General features: G+C 35.5%; 3 pseudogenes; 1 reads left to right on the top strand and 2 right to left on the bottom strand.

Moving 5' to 3' along the window:
• The first annotated feature begins 655 nt into the window (after nucleotides 1-655).
• LOC125779769 (uncharacterized) lies at nucleotides 656-20,773 on the top strand (annotated as a pseudogene).
• Nucleotides 8,699-8,891, bottom strand: LOC125779807 (small nucleolar RNA U3; annotated as a pseudogene).
• On the bottom strand, nucleotides 13,548-13,743 carry LOC125779920 (small nucleolar RNA U3; annotated as a pseudogene).
• Nucleotides 20,774-22,765: the final 1,992 nt, after the last annotated feature.

Here is a 22,765-nt window from a genome sequence, read left to right as displayed (position 1 = left end):
AAATACGAGAAAGTGCGCCAATAACAAACCGTCAAATAATAACAAAGAAAACTAACACAAAACGGTCAATCAATACGACGACCCATTCATGCCACATATCGTGGCAGGATGGCCCATATCTAATTGTCTGATAGATTTATAATCGATAGTCTTCTCTACACAGATCACCATGGATGTAGGTACACCAGTCGCAACCACGCCAACCGCTCGGGCTACCAATACGCCACGCACCAGACCTACACCAGCGCCCCGAACTGTGGTTGCAACAGCGCCGGGAACTACACCGGCAACATCGTCGGCCCCTGTACCGGCAACCGTGCCTGCAGCGGTCCTTCCATCCGCACCTCGTGGTGGCACTCGACCACCACCAAACACATCACGGACTTCGGAGACCCTAAGGTGCCCCATCTGTTGACGCTCACATCGCCTGCACCATTGTGGCATATTTAGGGGTATGCGACCCGTGCAACGGCAGCAAGTTGCCCAGGCACACGGGCATTGCCACAACTGCTTGTCGCCTGCACCATTGTGGCATATTTAGGGGTATGCGACCCGTGCAACGGCAGCAAGTTGCCCAGGCACACGGGCATTGCCACAACTGCTTGTCACATACACATGTGACTGCAGAGTGTGAGTCACGAGGGCTGTGCCAAATATGCCACAGGCCGCATCACACGCTGCTGCATCGCAGCGCGGCACGCGAAGTGAAGCGGCCACCTATCCATCGCGGCCGCACACCCCGATTCCAACCCGCAGCTCGTGGCGCACCCCAGCAAAGCGGAACCTCATTGCGGCGTCGACAGCCTGGACCACCACCTCGTCGATCTACGGATCTGAGCAGCGTTATGGCAATGCTGCAACAGCTGCAGCGCCTTTTAGGCTAAATACTCGTTTAGGGGGGCCTGGGTGGTACACACATCAACTCAATACATCAGCATCTTGCGCACCATCCGTTTCATCCCATACTCAACGCACCACACGCATGATGACACCACACATTATTAACAAAAGGGACCGACGAACGGCGCCTGGCCTCTTTTGTTCTTTATCCGCGCGCATACACGCATCACGTAAACGTTACAGTTCGCTTCATTCTGCAAGAAAGTTGAGTGTCGGTAATCTTTTAGTGATTAAACATATCGAAGTTTGTAACATGGCGCGTTCTCATCCTCTGCCAGTCGAAGTGAATACTCAATACATAGGCCACGGGCGCAATTGCTAGGATGAATTGTATGGTATATTTCATAATTTTTAATTTAAAAATAGGTTTGTGACGTAAAATGTGTCTCCGATATCATACATACATCAATATTTTCCGAGTTCAATAAAATTTCGATTTCGTTCTTATGTTTGATTAACCCATTTGAGTTCCACAAAAGATTTGGATATCTTTGGTATTAAAAAGATATTTTTCAAGCTTGCATAAGCGATTTTGTAGGGAAGTGTTGAATTCGTCTTGTTTGTTGAGTTTCTGTAAGATCTGTGATAAAATGCTGTTATTGGATATATTACACTGGTCAGCACGATTTTTGGGTCTGACATCTACATGTTAAATTTTATTTTCTCCTATGACAAAAATAAGGAAAAATGTTTTTTTTCGGTTAAAGTTTGCTTTCGTAGAAATTAGAGCAATTTTTCGATTTTTAAGCAAAAAAGACTGATTTTTATATTTTTTCTACAAATTCAGTATAGATTATAATTAGAAAACTTTTTTTTGACCGGTGTTATCATTGTTAATTGCTTTTAATAAATGAGCAAAAGTAGATTTTTTTCAGCTGTAATTTTAGGATCTTCTTGTTGATGATGTTTATTGATTTTCTTCCTGAAGTCTACAGAACCTTTTACCTTTTGGGCTAGAACAGCGTTTCCCAAATGCCGGGTCGCGACCCGGTACCGGGCCATCAAAATAAAATACCGGGCCGGAACATTCCCGCCTTGTTTTCAAAATAATACCTACTATGGATCGTAATATTCGTAAGCGGAGATAGGCGCGCGCGTGCCCGCACGTGCTACTCACCGCTGATGACTGACCTGAAGTTGAAACAAAAGAGCGAGGCGAAAGCTCAGCCAGAGAACTTAAAGATATAGAGAAGGTGCAAATTTAATTCTGTATGATGTTCGATTTGCCGGCTAACAGAGCTGATAGATTTGTAGTAAGGAATTCACCATTCTCGCTGCTATTTGGCAGAATTGAGCACGTGCAATGGCAGCAATATATGTAAATATATGTAAAGCGACTGAATTCATGCGAGAATTAATAAAGAGAAATGAATTGAAGAAAAATATAAAAAGTCACACAGAGAATATAAAAAGCATTCTCTGAGTCACATATGCGTGATCTTGTATCATATGAACCATTTTTTCAGAAAAATTGTAACAATTTTAATGTTTTTTTACAAAATCCTTAAAAATTAGGTAAAAAATAATTTAATTATATTTTTAAATTTTTAAATAATCTAAACATGGCATTGCAAGGTAACAATGTAACAATATTTAAAGTACAAGACAAAGTGGAAGCTGCAAGAAAAAAGCTTATAGTGTGGTTACAACGCGCGGAGACAGGGAACTTTAAAGCATTTAGTAATTTATGTGAAATACATACAACATTACTGCATTGTCACAAGCCATCCTAACTCAATTTAAAGAACATTTATTAGAGCTGGAGAGGAATCTTCAAGAATATTTTTCTCCAATCGATGGCAACAAAGCTTGGATAAGAAACCCATTTACATTCAAGCTAGATTCCGAAACAAATTTGCCAGATTCAGATGTCGATTCGTTGATTGAACTGTCAACTGATACAGCACACAAGGATACATTTGGCACAAGACCATTGATTGATTTTTGGTTATCTTGTCGTTAAGAATACACAATACTAGCTCATCAAGCAATGATATTTTTAATGCCTTTTGTGACCACTTACAAATGTGAAGCTGGGTTTTCAACACTAGTTTACCTTAAAAATAAATATCGAAACAGACTAGAAGTGGAACCCGATCTCAGAATAAAACTTTCAGCAATTTCAGCAAACTTCAACTCTATAATTAAAAATAAGCAACAGCACTAAAAAGTGAGTACCAAAGATACCAAAATATTATAATTTAATATTAATAAAACATTTCTCTTACTATTATTAAACGTGTATTATTTAATCTCATGTAACCGTCTTGAGTTTAATATTATTAAGTGGGTCACGAAAGGACAGTGTGAAAATTACCGGGTCATGGCAAAACTAAGTTTGGGAAACACTGGGCTAGACCATCACCTTTTTGTGGCCGATTGTGTTAGCTCGTATTTTTTGTAATTCTTTGGCAACAAGGCACTCTCCCTGGATGTACATCGCCACAGTTACAGCATTTAGGCTGCTTCTCTGATTTCGAACATTCAGATGTCTTATGCTTACCGGCGCACTTAACGCACTGGTTGTTTGCCACAATAGTTTTTGTGTGGTCAAATGACTGGCAGTGTGGTATCATCTTAGGCAGTTTTACCGGCTCAATAGAAACAATTGAATTTAATATAGTTTTGGTTTCGAAAATCTTTTTTATGTTCTCCATGGGATCGAATGTTATCAAAAACATATCGAGAGGAGTTTTAGTTTTTCATTAAAGACGATTGACAGCACTCAGTGCATTTAATACTTGCTTTTTTAGATCATCAATAATCGATTTTGGATCATAAGAATTGTGCAAATTTTTTACAATAACTCTAATTGGCCGCGTTTGCTTGTTCTCAAAGCTATACCAAGATATATTTCTAGTCGAAAGTGCTTTTGATATGCATCTGTAGTCCTCTTTGGAGAAAGTATTTACTTTGTATATTCCATTATTTAACGGTAAAATTGTTTTTTGCCTCCGATTTTGCAATGGCATATAGTTGCTGATAATTAATGTTGTTGGCATCTCCAGACACCATAATTGGTGGAGGCCGCGAACTATTTTTTGGTGTAATCGGTTTTGATATGGCTTTATATTCTTTTCCCGGAAGATCAGGGGAATACTCCGGTTTTGTTTTTTGGTTGGCCTTTTTTTAAGAATCCATTCCGTTTCTCTAGCTGGTTCTTCTTCATCCATTGAGAATTCAGCCCTATTTTCCGAATTGGGAATTTGCTTTGCATCGGTTGACTTGAGCTTTATATTTTCGGCTTTTAAAGAATTTACTTCCAGTGAGAATTTTTTATACATTTGTTCCATTTCCTCTAGCTTTTTTGTTAATTCTTTGATTGTCACATTTTTTTGGAAGTTTTAGTTAATTTACCTTCTCCTGTAGGTGGGGTCTTGATAATTGGCATAATTGATTTTAATATTTGCTTATAATTATATTCATATAAATAAATAAAAATATAAATATAAAATAAACAATACTTGACAGTTGCCTTGTGAATAATTATTGATCTAAATTTTTCGTACACTTTTAGACTAAGGTAATAAAGTAATTTTTTGTGGCGCCAAAAAAGTCTCCAAAACAGCTGATATTTTCCTCCTGTGTCCAATAAAAAAGTGATATCGGCGAAATAGCAAACCTTCCAATCAAAACCAGTCAATGGTTGTAAGTCGCTGCTTCTGCACTCCACCAGAGATAAAGAGATCTCCAACTCCTCTCTCACTGGAAGAGGAATTGCTAAACGTCAAAACCTACTGAACTTTGACAGCTAATCTAGTTCAGTAGGTTTTGACGTTTACCAATTGGAAACGAGCGATGGCCAGATTGAAATCTTACCAAAAAAATATGTAAACGGAGGGATTTGTTGCATCGTTCAAGACCACTTATAAAAAATGTGAAACAAACAAAATTAAATAAATTTGTGAAATTTAAAGGTATTTGATGAAACGTTTTGTAATTTGAAGCATCATAGTATTATTTTCAATGGAAAATGATTTAAAACGTTTAATTATTGAGAGCTAACAAGCTTAAATCCTTTTATTGAGTATTGAAAGGTCAAAAATCAGTTGCTCTAATATACTTTAAAAATATTTAAATAGTTTCTCCATGTAATAAATAACCACTATATAGTAATTTTTATTCGTACTAAATGCTGGGTATTGGGTTGATAAATGCCCAAAAAATCATTATTTTGTTCAATCTGGCCATAATGAAAAATGTTACAAAAAACACTAATTTTGAAGCGCTCTTACACTGGAATAAGTTGGGCACCCCTTTATTCCTGACTACACTACACCCGAACATCGCGCCTTGGACTCTCCGGATTGATGGAGAGATTTTGCCAATTTTCTGCCTTTTTCCACCGAAATTATTTAATTTTTTTTTAGCACGAACAATTACTCACTCTTTTAACAAGCAGAGTTGCCGTGAAGTCGTGCGGTTCATATGAGAGTTATTTTAGAGCACATCCGTTATCATGAGTATGGTTGGGCAATATGTGGAGACCTAAAAGTGTAGCCCTTCTTCTTGGAATGCAACTAGGACATACGAAATATTGTTGCTTCTTTTGCAAATGGGACAGCTGTGCGAGAGACTGTCATTATGTACAGAAGCAGTAGCCTGTATGTCAGGCACTCACTCCGGGACAAAAAATGTTATCAGTGAATCTCTAGTTGATCCCAAAAAGGTATTACGTACTACCACCTCTGCATATTAAATAAGGTTTAATCAAAAATTTTGTTAAGGCAATAGACAGAAATGCAAGAGGGTTCTTGTATCTGAAACAAAAATTTCCAAGAGTCAGTGAAGGAAAAATTAAGGAGGGCATATTTGTGGGTCTGCAAATAAGAGAACTAATGAAAGATAAAACATTTGAGGAAATGCTCAATGAAACTGAAATACGAGGCTAAAGTGTCTTTAAAATCGTTGCTAAAAATTTTCTTGGAAATGTGAAAGCTGACAATTACAAAGATCTTGTGACTGAACTACTTACTGCCTATAAAAATATGATTTGCAACATGTCCCTTAAAACTCACGTTCAGGACTCCCATCTGGATGTTTTTCCCGAAAATTTAGGTGCCGTAAATGACGAACATCCTGCTATGTAGAAACGGTACCAAGGTAAGTGGCAGAGATAAAGAGATGTCCAACTCCTCTCTCATTGGAAGTGAGAGAACAATTGCTAAACGTCAAAACCTCCTGAACTCGATCAACTGTCGAAGTTTTGACGTTTAGCAATTGGAAACGAGTGATGACCAGATTGAAATCTTACCAAAAAATTATGTAAACGGAGGGATTTTTTGCATTGTTCAATACCACCTACACGAAATGTAAAATAATGAAAATTAAAAAAAATGTATGAAATTCAAATGTATTTGATGAAACGTTTTGTAATGTGAAGCATCATAGTGTTATTTTCAATGGACAATTTTTAAAAACATTTATTGATTAAGAGCTAAAAACTTAAATCCTTTGATTGGGTATTGAAAGTTCAAAAGTCAGTTGTTTTAACATGCAATAAAAAGATTTAAATAGATTATCTATGTATTAAATAAACACTATATATTAATTTTTATTCTTACTAAATGTTGGGTGTTTTAATTTAAATGCCCAAAAATTATTATTTTGTCCCATCTGGCCATAATGGAAAATGTTATAAAAAACGCTAATTTTGAAGCGCTCTCACACTGGAATAAGTTTGACATCCCTTTATTCTTGCAAGTGGAGTGCCAGCTTGCTTGCCAATTACTACTGAACATTTTATTTTGTTAAGGTCCGTATCCTGCTCTCAAGTAATTGCCCAAGAAAAAAAAGGTGCGTGGAGTCCCTACGCGCAGAAGAAGTTATACATCTTAGTGATATTCAGAAATGCATATCATTTTGTATGAAAGTAAACTAGAAAACTTAAATTCACATTTTATAAATTTATTATGCACATAAAATGAAGAATAAAACCAAGTCTAAATGAAGGAATTTTGACTCGGAAAGTACTTCTGTCTCTTTGTTGCGGAAGAGAATATGCAGCGTAATCATCTCTATTTTGTTCGTCGCCAATTTGGCTGCCATATTGACTTGTGAAGAATAATTTTTTGTTGGTGACATATTCATATGTGCACGCATATGTATGTTTGTATGCTTGTGCATTATTTGTTCGGCAATGTATGCAAATATATGTACATATAAGTATATATGAATGTATGAACATGCAAGTCAATGCGCGCACATGTAATATGTATATTGATAAGTGATGAAAATATGATTTCAATTTCTGAACGCGCACATGCGTATACATACACTCATATGAGCATGTGCAGATACACAAGATAGGATAGAAGATGTATGCCTTTTAACATCGGATACTATACAAATAAATAGTTTTCTTCTTCTTCTTCTTAATTGGCGTAGACACCACTTACGCGATTATAGCCGAGTTAACAACCGCGCGCCAGTCGTTTCTTCTTTTCGCTACGTGGCGCCAATTGGATATTCCAAGCGAAGCCAGGTCCTTCTCCACTTGGTCCTTCCAACGGAGTGGAGGTCTTCCTCTTCCTCTGCTTCCCCCGGCGGGTACTGCGTCGAATACTTTCAGAGCTGGAGTGTTTTCATCCATCCGGACAACATGACCTAGCCAGCGTAGCCGCTGTCTTTTAATTCGCTGAACTATGTCAATGTCGTCGTATATCTCGTACAGCTCATCGTTCCATCGAATGCGATATTCGCCGTGGCCAACGCGCAAAGGACCATAAATCTTTCGCAGAATTTTTCTCTCGAAAACTCGCAACGTCGACTCATCCGCTGTTGACATCGTCCAAGCCTCTGCACCATATAGCAGGACGGGAATTATGAGAGACTTATAGAGTTTGGTTTTTGTCTGTCGAGAGAGGACTTTGCTTCTCAATTGCCTACTCAGTCCGAAGTAGCACCTGTTGGCAAGAGTTATCCTGCATTGGATTTCTAGGCTGACATTGTTGGTGGTGTTTACGCTGGTTCCAAGATAGACGAAATTATCTACAACTTCAAAGTTATGACTGTCAACAGTGACGTGAGTGCCAAGCCGCGAGTGCGACGACTGTTTGTTTGATGACAGGAGATCCTTTTCATTGGGGGTGTTTTTTTACGTGGCGGGTCCCAAACCCAGCTCACAACCCTATGCAGGGGATGTTTCGCCTTCTCACGTTAGCTCGCCTTCAAACGGATGTTCTTAGGCTACCCAGAGGATACTTGGTCAAAGACCGGAAGTCGTGAGCTGCTTGAGTCATATGCAAAAGAATCGTTTCTGGCCACTCCCAAGTGAATGGCGATCAGAGAACTTTCCTCACTTGCGTGAACTTCTACACATGACTCCATCCTCCACTTTTCTTACTAATATAAATTAAATTTATCACAGCAATATACATAATATACATATACATAATATTGCTGTGATAAATTTAATTTCTATTAGTAAGAAAAATATTTATTTGTATAGTATACGATGTTAAAAGCAAAAAATTAAAAATTTATTCTGTCGAGATTCGAACCCGTGGTAGCATCTTGACTTTCCAAGCGCTTACCACCAACACCACCATTGACACTTAGGTTGCACTGACTTAAGTATGGTTTGGTTATGCAAGTAAAAAACATACGATGGTTCTAATAATTTTGTTTAAGTATAGAAATATGCTTTTGTAGAACATTTGCTAATAAAAAAGAGTTGAGAATTTGCAGAAATGAAAGATAAATGAAAGAAAAATAATGCGCAAGCATACATAAAGCGTACTGTACTTATTCACTGAATTATTTTTGTGTAAAACCTTGGAATTTATTCATGAAAATCACCACTCAGAAGTCGTTTTATCCGTTGTAAGCGAACGATTTTCGAAGAAACATCATTTCTAATATTCCACAAGACAAAATTAGAAATGAACTTCTTAAACCTCACGCTGTCAGATAAAACGATATACCTCGTCATCGCGGGTGTATTTCCAAAGAATCTAAATGAATTTTTCAAAGACCAACGCAGAGTATTTCAACAAAAAGGGCAAAAAAGGCAAATTGTCGCAGCCATTGCAGTAATTTTTTTGAAACAGCGTAGAACCAAAGGCGAAATGGAAGAGTGAGTAAAATGATTTCTAATTCTACATATGTCTTTAATTATTAATATGATTATATAATAATAATAGGCCTTATTTACATTTAGATCCCACGAATTTCCAGCAAATTATATAAAAATTTTAATACGAACAAGGCTGGACATGGAGTCGGAGTTCCAGGAAGTAAGGAAAAAAAAATCATTCCTGTGGGGGAGAATTCGTGAAATAATTAAAGAAAAAGTTCCAGAATTTAATTTATCACGGGGTCAGATTTCCCGTAAATTTGTGAATCTCTTCTGCGCATATAAAAGAATTAAAAAGCGGAATAGCTTTACAGGGCGTGCTGCAAGTGCTTGGGAGTTTTTTGAAGAATTTGACGATGTGTATGGAACCAGACATTGCATTAGTACGCCTCCTGAGAATTTGTATTCGTCTTTGTCACTGCCAAGTACAAGGGATGCTTTCAATGTGGTGGAAGATATTGGGGTTTCGAATGACTGTCCAGGAACCTCGAACAACACAACATCGACCAATCTCGGCAGAAGGCGTAGGACAACCAGTGCCAATGAGTCTCTGGAATTCCTTAAGGAAGAAACTAAAAATGAAAAGGAAAGGCACGATCAGATTATAGAGCTTGAACGGGAAAAGATGCAAATAGAGCGCGAGAGAATACAAACCACGGCTAGCCTTAGAGATATGCTTCAAAAGTTTTTAGACAGATAAGATGATAGTATTTAGTCTTAAATATGAATATGGCTGTAAAACAGAGTAATTAGAGTTTTTTTTATTTTTACTTACGAATAATTTTAAGTTGTTAATTAGTACACAAATAAAACACAATGGATTCCACTATTTTACTTATATTTATTTAAGAACAAAACAACGTTGTCAAATTGCGCCTTATAGCAATTCCATCTAAATCGTCATTTTCTTGAGGTGCCAGTGAAGTACTAAGGTGATTTTCATTTTCTTCATTTATGACGTTATTATTTTCTGGTAATTCAACAAGATATTCCGAAGGGTTTCCTCTATTTATAATAAAGTTGTGCAATACTGTACAGGCAAATATTACTATTGATGCTTTTTTGACTGACCTCAAGTTTATTAATTTAGTATTTTAAACTTTTGTTTCAAAATCCCATACGACTGCTCGATAAAAACACGAGTTGAGCTTAAGCAGTAATTAAACTTTCTTTCTTCCGATCTTAAATGCCCATTATCTCTGTAAGGTGTGAGCAAGAATTTTGATAAAGGATAGACAGAATCTCTTAAAATGACTGCATTTTCAGCAAGTTCCACTTCACCGGAAATAATTCCTTTATAAATAGGTTTCCATACATGAGCATCATGGCAACTGCCTGGACATCCAATAAATACATCCAGAAAGCGAAATTTACTGTCACATATGGCCTAAACATAAGAGTTAGCAGAAATTTTGTGTTGATAAAACTGAAGCTTAAATACACAAACCTGCAAAATTTTGATTTCCTTTTCGGTTGTAGTAACTAATCGCATAATTTTTTGGAAGCGAGATGTTGAAATGCGTCCCATCTACACATCCCACAAATATTCCAATACTAGCCTTTGTTTAACAGCAGAAGGCAATATTATTTCATTTTTTAATGAAGAAACCATTTTAATAACATTAAAAAATATTTTATGCGCTCGCGAAACGTGACGTTGCTGTTACCCAATTTCCACAGCGTTACATAAAGGCACATTTCAAGGGAATGCCCCAACCGGCCGCGCAATGATCTGGTCCAATATGGTTGGATAGAGTTTCGCAATATCTAAAACACAAAGTAGCACCTTACATACATATCAAATTCAACAACTAAAAGTTAAGCTTACCATAAAACTTGATCGCGCCATCCGAAAATGCGATTGAAATACATCCTCTGGATAGTTTTTTTATTATATTCAGGTAATTGCTCACTTTTGGTACGAACCGCCTTTTCTTTTTTAAATCACTTTTTAGTAAAAGATTTCTTCTCTTTACTTGTTTAATCCTTTTTTATTGTAATTCAATAAAATATTCTTACTCTGAGTTTCCTGGTTATCAATAATTGCGTTAATTAAAAATTCCACTTCTCTGGCGTTCGTAAATGCGAAGAAATTCTTCGCAGCACAATCGCAATTGCAAGGCAGTAGAATCAGCTGATTGTGCAGTAGCAACCACAGCCGGCAAGAATGCAGCAGGGTTGCACAAAATTACTGCGTTTACGAACTAACCCAAAGTCACACAAAATAGCTGAGAATTCGCAGAAATGAAAGAAAAACGAAAGAAAAAGAAGTATAACTTCAATAATGCACAAGCATACAAACATACATATGCGCACACATGTGAATAGTCACCTCGTCATCGCGGGTCGATTTGCAAAGAAAGTAAATGAAGACTGACCAGTATAGAAAAGTATAGAGAAGGTGCAGGTTCGACTGCGAACATTTGATAGATTCAAATTAGGGGATTCACCGCATTTGTTAACATTGTAGGTCGGAATTCGCCTCGCAATTTTAACATTTTTTACAATTCTCTCACATATTCTAACCGAGAATATGAAGAGACAGAAATACACTCCCAACGAAGAATTTCGTTTTGCTTTTCGTTTATATTTTATACCATTTTGACAGCGAAAAATGTGTACAAAATACACCTCTCACACAGAGAACATAAATACATTTTTTATGTTCTCTGTCTCACATACCCAAAAATATGAAGAGATATAAATATATGTATGCATGGCCATGATGATACTCGCAAACAGAGAATATTGAGGAAAAATGATTTCTTTGATATTCCATAGGAAATATGAATGTTCCATTTTGTATGGAAATATGTATGTAGAACTTTTTTTTATTTTATTTTTGATTTTTTGATTTATTTTTTTTTCAAATTATTTAATGTTCATTTGATCTTATTTTATAATAACTCATTTTAAATATATAAAAGATTTCCCTAAATATTATGATGATATTTTCATGATTCATACGCAATGTACGAATGTAAGCAATTTCGTTTTGCCGTCGGCATTTCAAATTCTCATGCTTCAATTTTTGCTTTCAACCAAGAAATCGCTTGTATGTATGTGCAATATATGCCTTTGCGTTTTGCCGTCGGCATTTTCATATTGACATGCAAAAGTAATTATGTATTTCATTGTTTCGTTTTGGCCCAATTTTGTATATTAAGACAAGTGTCAATAATTGCGCCAAAATCAAATACATATGTGGGATTTTATTATGTTTGATCTATAAAAAGGATTTAAATATTATTTAGTTTAATTTATCTTATCATCTATGTGGGATTTTATTATGCGTGATGAGGAGAGTTGATGCGCGTCGTCTTTTATGCCACGTCGTTTCGCGTCCGTCGTTTTATTCAAACTCTTCATGTTGCAAGCTCGTAGAATTCTTCTTCTTTCAAGGCGTCGGTGGATGGTGGATGTCGATGCTTCTTCTTATTTACTGTGTGCGACGGCTGTCGTTTAACCCTTTATCACCCACACATATATTATATATTCATATGTAAATATGTTTTAAACTTTACATAAAATTGAAGTGTCAATAATTGCGCCAATTTTCATAAAGTTGGAAATTTTGCGCGAATAGGACGTGTGCGGGTTAAGTCGTGAATTTTACTTATAAATATTAATTAATTTGAAAGTGCCGAAAAATGCGAAACGGAATTTCAATAAAATTAAATAAATTTAAGTAAATTTACATGTATTTTCATTTATATTTAATTATCAATCAATTTTTTAAAAATTATTTGCCCTAGTTGTCCATTTTATTTTCTCACACATTTCAGCCGATTTTTTTATAGAAATTTGACCGGTGTAGAAGCAAAATGCGAAACAATCATACATACTTAAACAAAATTATTAGAACCATCGTATGTTTCTTACATGCATAACCAAACCATACTTAAGTCAGCGCAACCTAAGTGTCAATGGTGGTGTTGGTGGTAAGCGCTTGGAAAGTCAAGATGCTACCACGGGTTCGAATCTCGACAGAATAAATTTTTAATTTTTTGCTTTTAACATCGTATGCTATACAAATAAATATTTTTCTCGCTTATTCATAAAAACAGAGACCGTAATATCTCCCCGAAGATGCCTTTGCCAACAAGTCGTCTTTTCGCGACGATGGCAAAAGCTAAAAATCATAAATTGCACAACTTTCTGGTGCTTCTCGCAAAAATCTGCGTCGATCATACGTATACATATTTACGCATGTTTGTAGGCGAAGCTGCTACAGCGCCAAAGGGTGACAATCGGCGGCCATTACTTATGCCATAGATTCTATTCTACGAATATTGCTACGAATATGGAAATGACAACGACATAATGCAAATATGCATATTTCTAAAGGTCATTAATTTCTTTGAAGAAATGAAAGGAATGAATGATCCTGAGAAGTATAGCCTTAACTTTTCAACGGCCAACGCAGAGTATTTCAACCAAAAGTCACACAAAGAATTTGCAGAAATGAAAGACAAACGAAAGGAAAATAATGCGCAAACGTACATAAGTGTAATGTACTTATTGACTGCATTATTTTTGTGTAAAACCTTGGAATTTATTCATTAAAATCACCACTCAGAAGTCGTTTTATCCGTTGTAAGTGCGCGATTTACGAAGAAACATCATTTCTAATATGCCACAAGACAAAATTAGAAATGAAGTTCTTAACCCTCACGCTGTCAGATAAAACGATATACCTCGTCATCGCGGGTCGATTTCCAAAAAAATGTAAATAAAGACTAAATTATTCTGAGAAGTATAGTCTTAATTTTTCAACGGCCAACGCAGAGTATTTCAAACAAAAGTCACACAAAATAGCTGAGAATTCGCAGAAATGAAAGAAAAACGAAAGAAAAAGAAGTATAACTTCAATAATGCACAAGCATACAAACATACATATGTGCACACATGTGAATATGTCACCAACCAAAAATTGAAACATTGTTCTACAAAAACAACAACAGCATAAGCATGGCAACATTGTGTTGTTGGTAGAAAAGCCGAGCTGTGCCGAAAGAAACGATCGCCGATTGTCACCGTTTCCCTTGGTACTCGAACATCTTCGCAGACAAAGTTGCGAAAGATTCATATTGAACAAGGTTGCGCAACCTGAATCTATCGCAACCTTTTCCGAACTCGTATAAGAAGTATAACTTCAAAAATACATTATTTCTTCAAGTAATTTTGACAGTGGTTACACATTGTGAATGATCCACATTAGAAGAGCAAGAGAGAATAAACAAAGAAAATAAACTTTGTGCGTAATATGTATGTATAGATGTGTGTAGTAACATAAATGCCCTGCCAACAACGGCTACCCTCTTGTGTCAAATATTTCAATACAACTACACATTTCTTCTCTATGCACTAACATCAACGCACATTTCGGGTTATTTTTGTTTACCTGAAGAATTTCATTTCTTCATTTATTTGAATGAGTGCGAAGGAGAAAACATAATTGTCAATAGTGCCAAAAGAAAATCCCAAAAAGGGTAATAAAAAAACGATTGAAAGACGCATGTCATTCGTGCTCGTACAACAAGAAGAAGTAAGTGAATTTTATGTGATTTTTTTTTTAATAATTTGCAAATAATTATTTCATTTGTTCTTATAGCCTTGGAAATCAGAATGAGCAGCAGCATCAATATCATCAGAAGCAGCAAATATCAATTGTTAAGTAGGTATGTGAAAAAAGTGTGTGTTGTTTGAAATTGGACTGCGTAATCCAATATAATACGCAAAAATAAATATGTAGATATGTACGTATGTCTGTATTTTATGCGTTTAAGGCGGCCTGCACAATCCAATATAATATGTGAAAACAAATGTTTGTTTTATATTTTAAATGATCAAATAATATTTATCTTGTCTTTCAAATATTATTATTTTTATTTAATCATTTTTTCTTTTCAGATTTATCACTATTAATTAATTTTTGCTTTCAGAATAAATTCATTTGTATTTAATATATATTATTTTTTCAAATAATATTAATCTTTTTTTCAGATATTATTATCATTTTATACAATTAGTCTTTCTTTTTCTTATAGATATTACAAATTCAATGTAATTATTACTTATTTTCACGTATCAATAATGTTTCTCTTTAACAAATCTTTTTTCAGATAATAATATTTTTTGGAATGTAATATATTTTTATTTATATAAATTATAATGAATTTTATGTGAATATTTTAAAAATAAAATAAAATAAACATTTAAAAGTTTTGTTGGAAATTTTAAAAGTAGGAATCAAAAAATACAACCCTGCAGTAGCTGTTTAAAATGCAACCCTGCATCAGCCGTCGATTGGGGATATTAGAGCAGGACAGATATACCTTTTTATATGACACTGCTGAATGAGCGCAACAAAGATGTATGATCACATATATACGTACGTGAGTGGGTAGAATCTTCACGCGGTCTATGGCAAACTACGCATGTCTACCCCCATGTTTATCCACATGTTACCCACTGATTATCTGGTTTTTTACCCGCTCATGGTTGGCAGGTAAGTTTTATACAACATTTCAAAATGAAATATACTTCATAATAATGATTTTAACTAATTTAGGATGAATTTAACGATTATTTTAAATTTCCTTCAAGAAACAATTGTTGATTTCGTGTTTCTCCGCAAAACCAGGTTTGCCATATTTGCATTTTATTGAAAAAAAATAGTATTAAAAATTAGTACTAGATTTCTTTAGAGCTGCATACTAACACAAGTATATTTATCGCAGGAAAGTTTCTTGACAGTTTCTTAAGCGTTTTTTTTATATGAAGTTTTTACATTTCTTGAGAACTGGATACTAAGCTTTAAGGAATACTCCAAAAACAAAATATCACCTAAAAACATCGACAGTAACATTTTAAGGTACTTTTTGGTTAATAAAGTAATGCAACAATAATATGTCTATCGCTGTGTTTTTAAACAAAAATCCTAATAGCAAAAGAAACTATAGGTGATAGAAGAAATCTGTAGCTATTTTCTGCATTTGTGGCAATTTTTACATAATTATGCTGTTCACAGTTAAATGTTATCTAGCATGTTAAATTTCCCAGGTGGCAATATTCCCATATTTACCGACGTGGTATCTATTTTGTTTTTGTTTTACGTGAAAAACAATTTCACCACTATTCCCACTGTGTTGAGCTTGTTTATTAATTGTTGCAAACTGGCATCTCTGATCAGCTGACTTTATTTACGTTTGAAAATGGAATCTGATGGAAGCAAAATTGTAAATAAAATTAAAATATGTAATTAAAGTATAAATGTAAATAAAATAATGCCAAATACGAGGGCTGTCCGATAAATAACCGACATAACCATGATGCACGCGACTTTTTGAAAATTTTTTTTTTTTATTTTTCTACATAGTCTCCTTGTAACTCCACACACTTCTCCCAGCGATGCTCCCATCTCTGTAACCCTTCCAAATAGTACTTGGCGTCTTTGTCTGCAAAATACGAGTTCACGAAAGAGATTGCCTCATCATTTGACGAAAATCTCTGGCCGCCGAGCCAGTTTTAAGTTGAGGAAACAAAAAAAAGTCGCTTGGTGCTAGATCCGGTGAATAAGGTGGATGGTCAAGCAGTTCGAACCGCAATTCGTGGATTTTCGCCATGGCGACTGTTGAGGTGTGAGATGGTGCGTTGTCTTGGTGGAACAAGACTTTCTTTTTTTGCAAATGTGGCCGATTTTTCGAAATTTCTTCCTTTAGCTTGTCCAATAATGATGCGTAGTATGCTCCTGTTATAGTTTTTCCTTTTTCAAGATAGTCGATAAAAATAATTCCATGGCTGTCCCAAAAAACACTCGCCATCACTTTCCCAGCCGAATACACAGCTTTAGATTTTTTTGGGGCTGGTTCCCCCTTTTCAATTCACTGTTTAGATTGGATTTTTGTTTCGGGCGTATAATGATGAATCCAAGTTTCGTCTACAGTTATCAATCGGCGCCAAAACTCGGTCTTATTGCCTCTAAACTGAGCCAACAGAGCGCTGGAAATGTTCATGCGCGCACGTTTGTGGTCTAGCGTAAGCAAACACGGCACCCAACGCGCGGACAGCTTTCTCATGCCCAAATCTTGGTTTAATATGTGACAAACAGTTTCTTTTGACATCTTCATAATCTCAGCTATTTCCCTAACTTTAATCCGGCGGTCGTCTAGTACCAATTGACGAACTTTAGCGATGTTATCGTTAGTGGTTACAGTTTTTGGACGCCCAGGACGTTCATCATCTTTCAAGCTCCTGCGACCACGTTTAAATTCAGCTGCCCAAAATTTTACGGTGGTAAACGATGGTGCAAAGTCACCATACACAGAGTCCAACTCATCTTTGATTTGTGAAGGCGTATTGCCTTTCAAAAATAAAAATTTAATTACAGCTACATATTCAATTTTTTCCATTTTGGGGAAATCACCGAAATAGACTCACAAAAACGACTGTCAACAGATAATTGCGCAAGATAAATTTCTGAAATTTTGGCGAGTAGCTATTATAATATGCACAATTTGAAGTAGAAACTTTTTTTTCAGATGTGCCGCTAGCTTCACGTTGAGGTCGGTTATTTATCGGACAGCCCTCGTATATGTTTTAGACCACACCAAAACGTCTACGCAAAGCACCGTACAGGAAATGGAGCAATGAGGAGCAACAGAATTTAATTGAAAAAATTTTTAGAGACACAAAATCTGCGGTTGGATTGGTCTTTAGTGAGGCTAAAGGCAAGGAACTTGCGCCAATGTTATACAATAGCACGAGCTTGGCAGAATTCGACGGGAGCAGGTACCATGCAAGACGGCGAATCAACAGAAAGTAATTTGAAAATAAATTGTTTGATAAATTATAAAAAAAGAGAGTGTGCTTATGACCGCACGACTGAAGTAAAACTTCTTTCTCTCTATCTATATGTATATATATGAATGTGTGTGTGCAATATATACATGTATGCACATATACATATATTTATTTCCTACAAATATTTAAATTTATTTTATGTTTTCATTAGTAAATTAATATTTTTGCATAGATTTTTTATATTTTTGCGTTGTTTTATTCGTTATTTTCATTATTGGGTACATCAGTAATTACTGTGGTTGATTGTAAAACCGAGACAATAGGCTTATGATTCGAGAAATACGATACATATATTTTAGAATTAAAATTAGACAGAAATCTAGAAAAAACTGCATCGATTGTTGTTCCATGTCTTGTAGTTGGTTCATTACGGTCATTATTCATTTGTAATTCTAATTTATCTCGTAGAAAGTTTCTCAAGAGCTGTCCGTCTTCGGATGCGAAATTGATATTGAAATCTCTTGCTAAGATTAGTGGCAACGTATGATAGTTTTCTCCTAGTTCTTCAGAACCTACTCGACCATAAATCATAAGTCTTCTGTATATAAACTTTATGATATTATTAACTGTGTTATTGGGCGACATGTAAACAACTACCATTACGATGTTTGTTCCATCGTCCAAAACACGGGAAAAATTAGGAAAAATTATTTTAATTTTATTATTTCTCTTTATTTTTATTTAAATAAAGTAATATTTCAAATAAATTATATTTATTTCCATTATTACAAAGTGAAGATGTGCAAAATGAACTTCATTTCCTCAAAGAAAATTGATGACCTTCATGAAATGTGCATATTCGCATTATTTCGTTATCATTTCCATATTTGTATCAATAGAATTTCTATGGCATATACATACATACATATGTATATTATTTCTTTGGCACATTTGTCTGTATGTTACGAAAACAAATGCGAGTCACATACATAAGTACGTATGTACATACATTCATATGAACAAGTGTCGCACGAATCTTTCGCATCTCCGTTGTCACGGACAATCAATGAAACTCAAAGAGTCACGCCCGGAACACATAGAGCGGGGCAGGCTGCAAGCGACATCTGTCAAATATTAAAATACACACGTTCTTATGGACACAGTTATGTAGTTGTGCAGCTGTCTAAATAACAGTGTCCTTAAGAATGTGTATATTTCAATATCAGATTCAGATGGCGCTTGCAGTCTGTCGCGTTCATGTGTTCAGCACATCAATCTGTCGAAGCATTGACGCGACGAGACGCGAAAGAAACTAACAAACGATCGCCGATTGTTACCGCTTCCCTTGCCGCTGTAACAGCTTCGCCTTCCAACGTGCGTAAATATGTATTCATATGTATGAACTTGCATAAGGAGCATGCATGCATGTGTTTATGTCTTCATATTCATATTCATATTCATGCATACATATATTTATGTCTCTTCATATTCTTGCGTATGTGAGACAGAGAACATAATGTATTTTGTAGACATTTTCGGTGTCAAAATGAAACAAAATATAAACAAGCAAAACGAAATTCTTCGTTGGGAGTCTCTTCATATTCTCTTCTTCGGCATATATGCCTTGTCATCATATGCCGTAAATACATATATTTCTGCCTCTTCATATTCTCGGTTAGAATATGTGAGAGAATTGTAAACAATGTTAAAATTGCGAGGCGAATTCCGACCTTACATACAATGTTAACAAATTTTATGTTCTCTGTCTATACTTTTAAGTTCTCTGGTTCTTGCAAATTTGTTTACATGCGCACATAATTACATATGTATGTACGTGAATATGTGCGACCGCTTGGTATTTTAATATGTACATATGTTAAATGAAATATCGTAAATTTGGCAACGCGGTGAGCCTTCTCTATATTATACGTTCTCTGCGTTCGCCTCGCCTGATCACACTTCGCCTGATCACACTTTTCGTTTCACGTTCGTCAGCTTACTCCCCAAGCCAAGCGCGCCTAAAGAAGTTTTACTTCAATAAATTATATTTTTATGTATAATTTTGAGAACTTGTCCTTTTTTCTACGATTTGGAAGATATATTTGGCTATAAAGAGTTCCAATCTAATGCATTTGTTTTGGATACAGAAGCCTTAGAAAACAACTCGACGTCCACCACAGACGATTTCGCCGCCGGAAGCAGTTCAACGACCACTGCAAATGTAGCTACCGCACCTGCAGATATTTTTCAAGAAGTCAGTCCAGAATCTACATGCAACACAATAAAATGAAAGGGTTTTTATTCGCGGACAGGTCTTGCCCATGTGCTTACTATGCACACAGGTTTAATTAAGGTGAAGCAAGAAAAGTTAGAGATAGAATCAAAAATGAAAGATAGGGAGCTCTCTTTAAAAGAAAAAGAATTTGATTTACAATACGAAAAATTTTTATTTCAAAAAGAAAAATGTAGGTCAGAAGAGAGAATAAGAATACTAGACATTGAAAGGAAAGAAAATTTGGCTTTAAGAGAGCTTGAAATGAAGGAACGCATAGCAATGGCGGAATTAAAAATTAAAAAATAAAACTATACATATATACTACATAAAATTAAATAATTATATCTTTATTGTTTACAAAATGTGATAGATCTTTTCTTAGGTCGTCATGTTCATAAATTTCTTGTGGGAATTCTGTTTCTTCTTGACTTTCCAAACTAGAATTTTCGTTTAAGTTAAATTGTAGCAACATGTTGTGTAGGATACAACACGCCAAAATCCATCTACAACAATTTTTATAATTAGTTTCGTTCGTTAATCGGAACCGTAGTTCTTTTAAACTGCAAAATTTTTCTTTTAATTTCCCAAAACAAATTTCTACACGTACTCTATATTTAGAGAAATATTGATTGAATCTATCTCTCATTTCTTTTGACTGCTCAGTACTGTTTTGTCGAAAAGGTGTAATAAAATATTGGCTTAGCGGATATGCCGAATTGCCAGCAATCCATTCCCGATGACAAAAATAATTTTGTGGGTTTTTACCTATTGCAGATTCGACAAAAATTTTAGCATCATGCTTCCTAGGTATCCTATTGTCGCTTGTCTAATTCTCAGTGAATAGTCACATACTACTTGCATTTTTATGGCATACTGTTTTTTGCGAGAGAAGTATAGTTCGTGATCTTTTGAAGGAGACTCTGCTAATCTGATTTCAGTACCGTCAACATAGCCAATACTTCCTGGAAGCTCTTTCATTGTTTTTGTGACAATCTTTCGCCTTTCTTCTCTATATGGCACTCTCTCCACTTGATCCCAGACGAAAAAGTGTTATCTTTAGTTGAAGATCGATTGGTAATTGTGGAACACAATTTTTGTTTTGGAAAACATGGTCTTGCTTGATTAGGAATAATATATAGTTGAACTCAAAGATTTCTATGCGCAACATTTGTCGCATGCGGCCACTATCAAATCTGGGAAGAGCATTATTAAGAATTAAAAATTAATTTTCTATAAAACTAACTTTGTGCGTTTACAGTTTAAATGTCAAATATCGGGCAAAGTTGCCACTTATGAAATTTCCCATAAACTGTGAATACAATAAATAAACACTTTGTTCTGTTCATGTCACAAAAAAAAGTGTATTTTTGTTTACCAGTGTAATATTTTACCAAAAGTATGTTTTGGGTTGTTAACGTTTTAAAAAAACCCAACAAGAGGGTCTATCTTTGTACAAAAAGCGGTCCATTATTCCAATACCTCTCTTGGAAAAACAAGTCCAAACCATAATGCTACCGCCGCCATGTTAAACTTATATTATAATTCCGTTAATTGACACGTTTACCATTAAGATGTCGGACTGTACAAATTTCATCAAATTTAATTAAATTCAGGGTTATCGCTAATTGCGCGTTTGAAAATTCGCATTTTCATACATACAGGGTCCGGCACTCGAAGTGTAAACAACTTCACACAGTTCGCGCAGCTGTCGCACTAGAATCAGCTGTTTATAAATTTGCTGAATGATAGTTCGGTGTATTGTTCACAAGTGTACAAAAGCGTTTTGCTAAAAGTGAACGGAACAAAAGTGATCAGCGATGGAATTCAAACGTAATAGTGTGATTGCTTTATATTTAGCTGGAAAATCACAGCCAGCAATTGCTCGTGAGCTCAAACACCTTTATGTGAATAAAGTTTTTGTTTATCGCACCATCACTCGTTACAGTGATACTTAAAGCATCGCAAAACGCCATGGAGGTGTGTAGGATTTAAATGAAACGCGCACGTCTTAACGATTGAACAGTTTATTTAGAAGTAAGAGTAAAAATGGAATTGGAAACAATATATTGCATGTAATTATGCACGAATTCGAAATCGAACATATGCATTGTCATTAGCAGGGTTGCTTTTTCAAGTAACATTTCAACAGCCCTCCTCAATGCAGATGTTCTTACAAATGCTTTGTATCTTATTTCATATTCAATAACCCCAAAAGCTCGCTGTGCTTCTTCTTTGGTAAATTTTTTGTCAATATGTCAACTATCATCTGGTTTGTTGATACATATTCCAATCTGATTTCACCTCGTTCAACTATATCTCGCACAAAATGATACATGCTGTCTATATGATTAGTCCTTGCATGGTGCACTGGATTCTTAGCAAGGTGCTGAGCACTAAGGTTGTCCCCATATAACACTGTTGATGTTCGTACATCACCACAACCTATTTCTATAATTATGCGTCTTAGATGTAACGCCTCTTTTACTGCAGATGACATACACAAATATTCTGCTTCAGTGCTACTCAAGGCAACACAATCTTGTTTTTTTGATTTCCAGGAAATCGCACCACCAGCTAAGAAAAACACATAGCCAGTATAAGATCGACGGTCAATTCTATCGCCGCCCAGTTTGCATCTGCATACCCTTTCAGTGGTTTATTGCATGCACGATAATGCATTTTCATATCTATAGTTGCAGCTAAATACA

Source organism: Bactrocera dorsalis, chromosome 6, assembly GCF_023373825.1.
Source record: "Bactrocera dorsalis isolate Fly_Bdor chromosome 6, ASM2337382v1, whole genome shotgun sequence".
NCBI lineage: Eukaryota > Metazoa > Arthropoda > Insecta > Diptera > Tephritidae > Bactrocera > Bactrocera dorsalis.
Note: the sequence above shows the minus strand (reverse complement) of the source record. Positions and strands in the feature narration are given on the sequence as shown.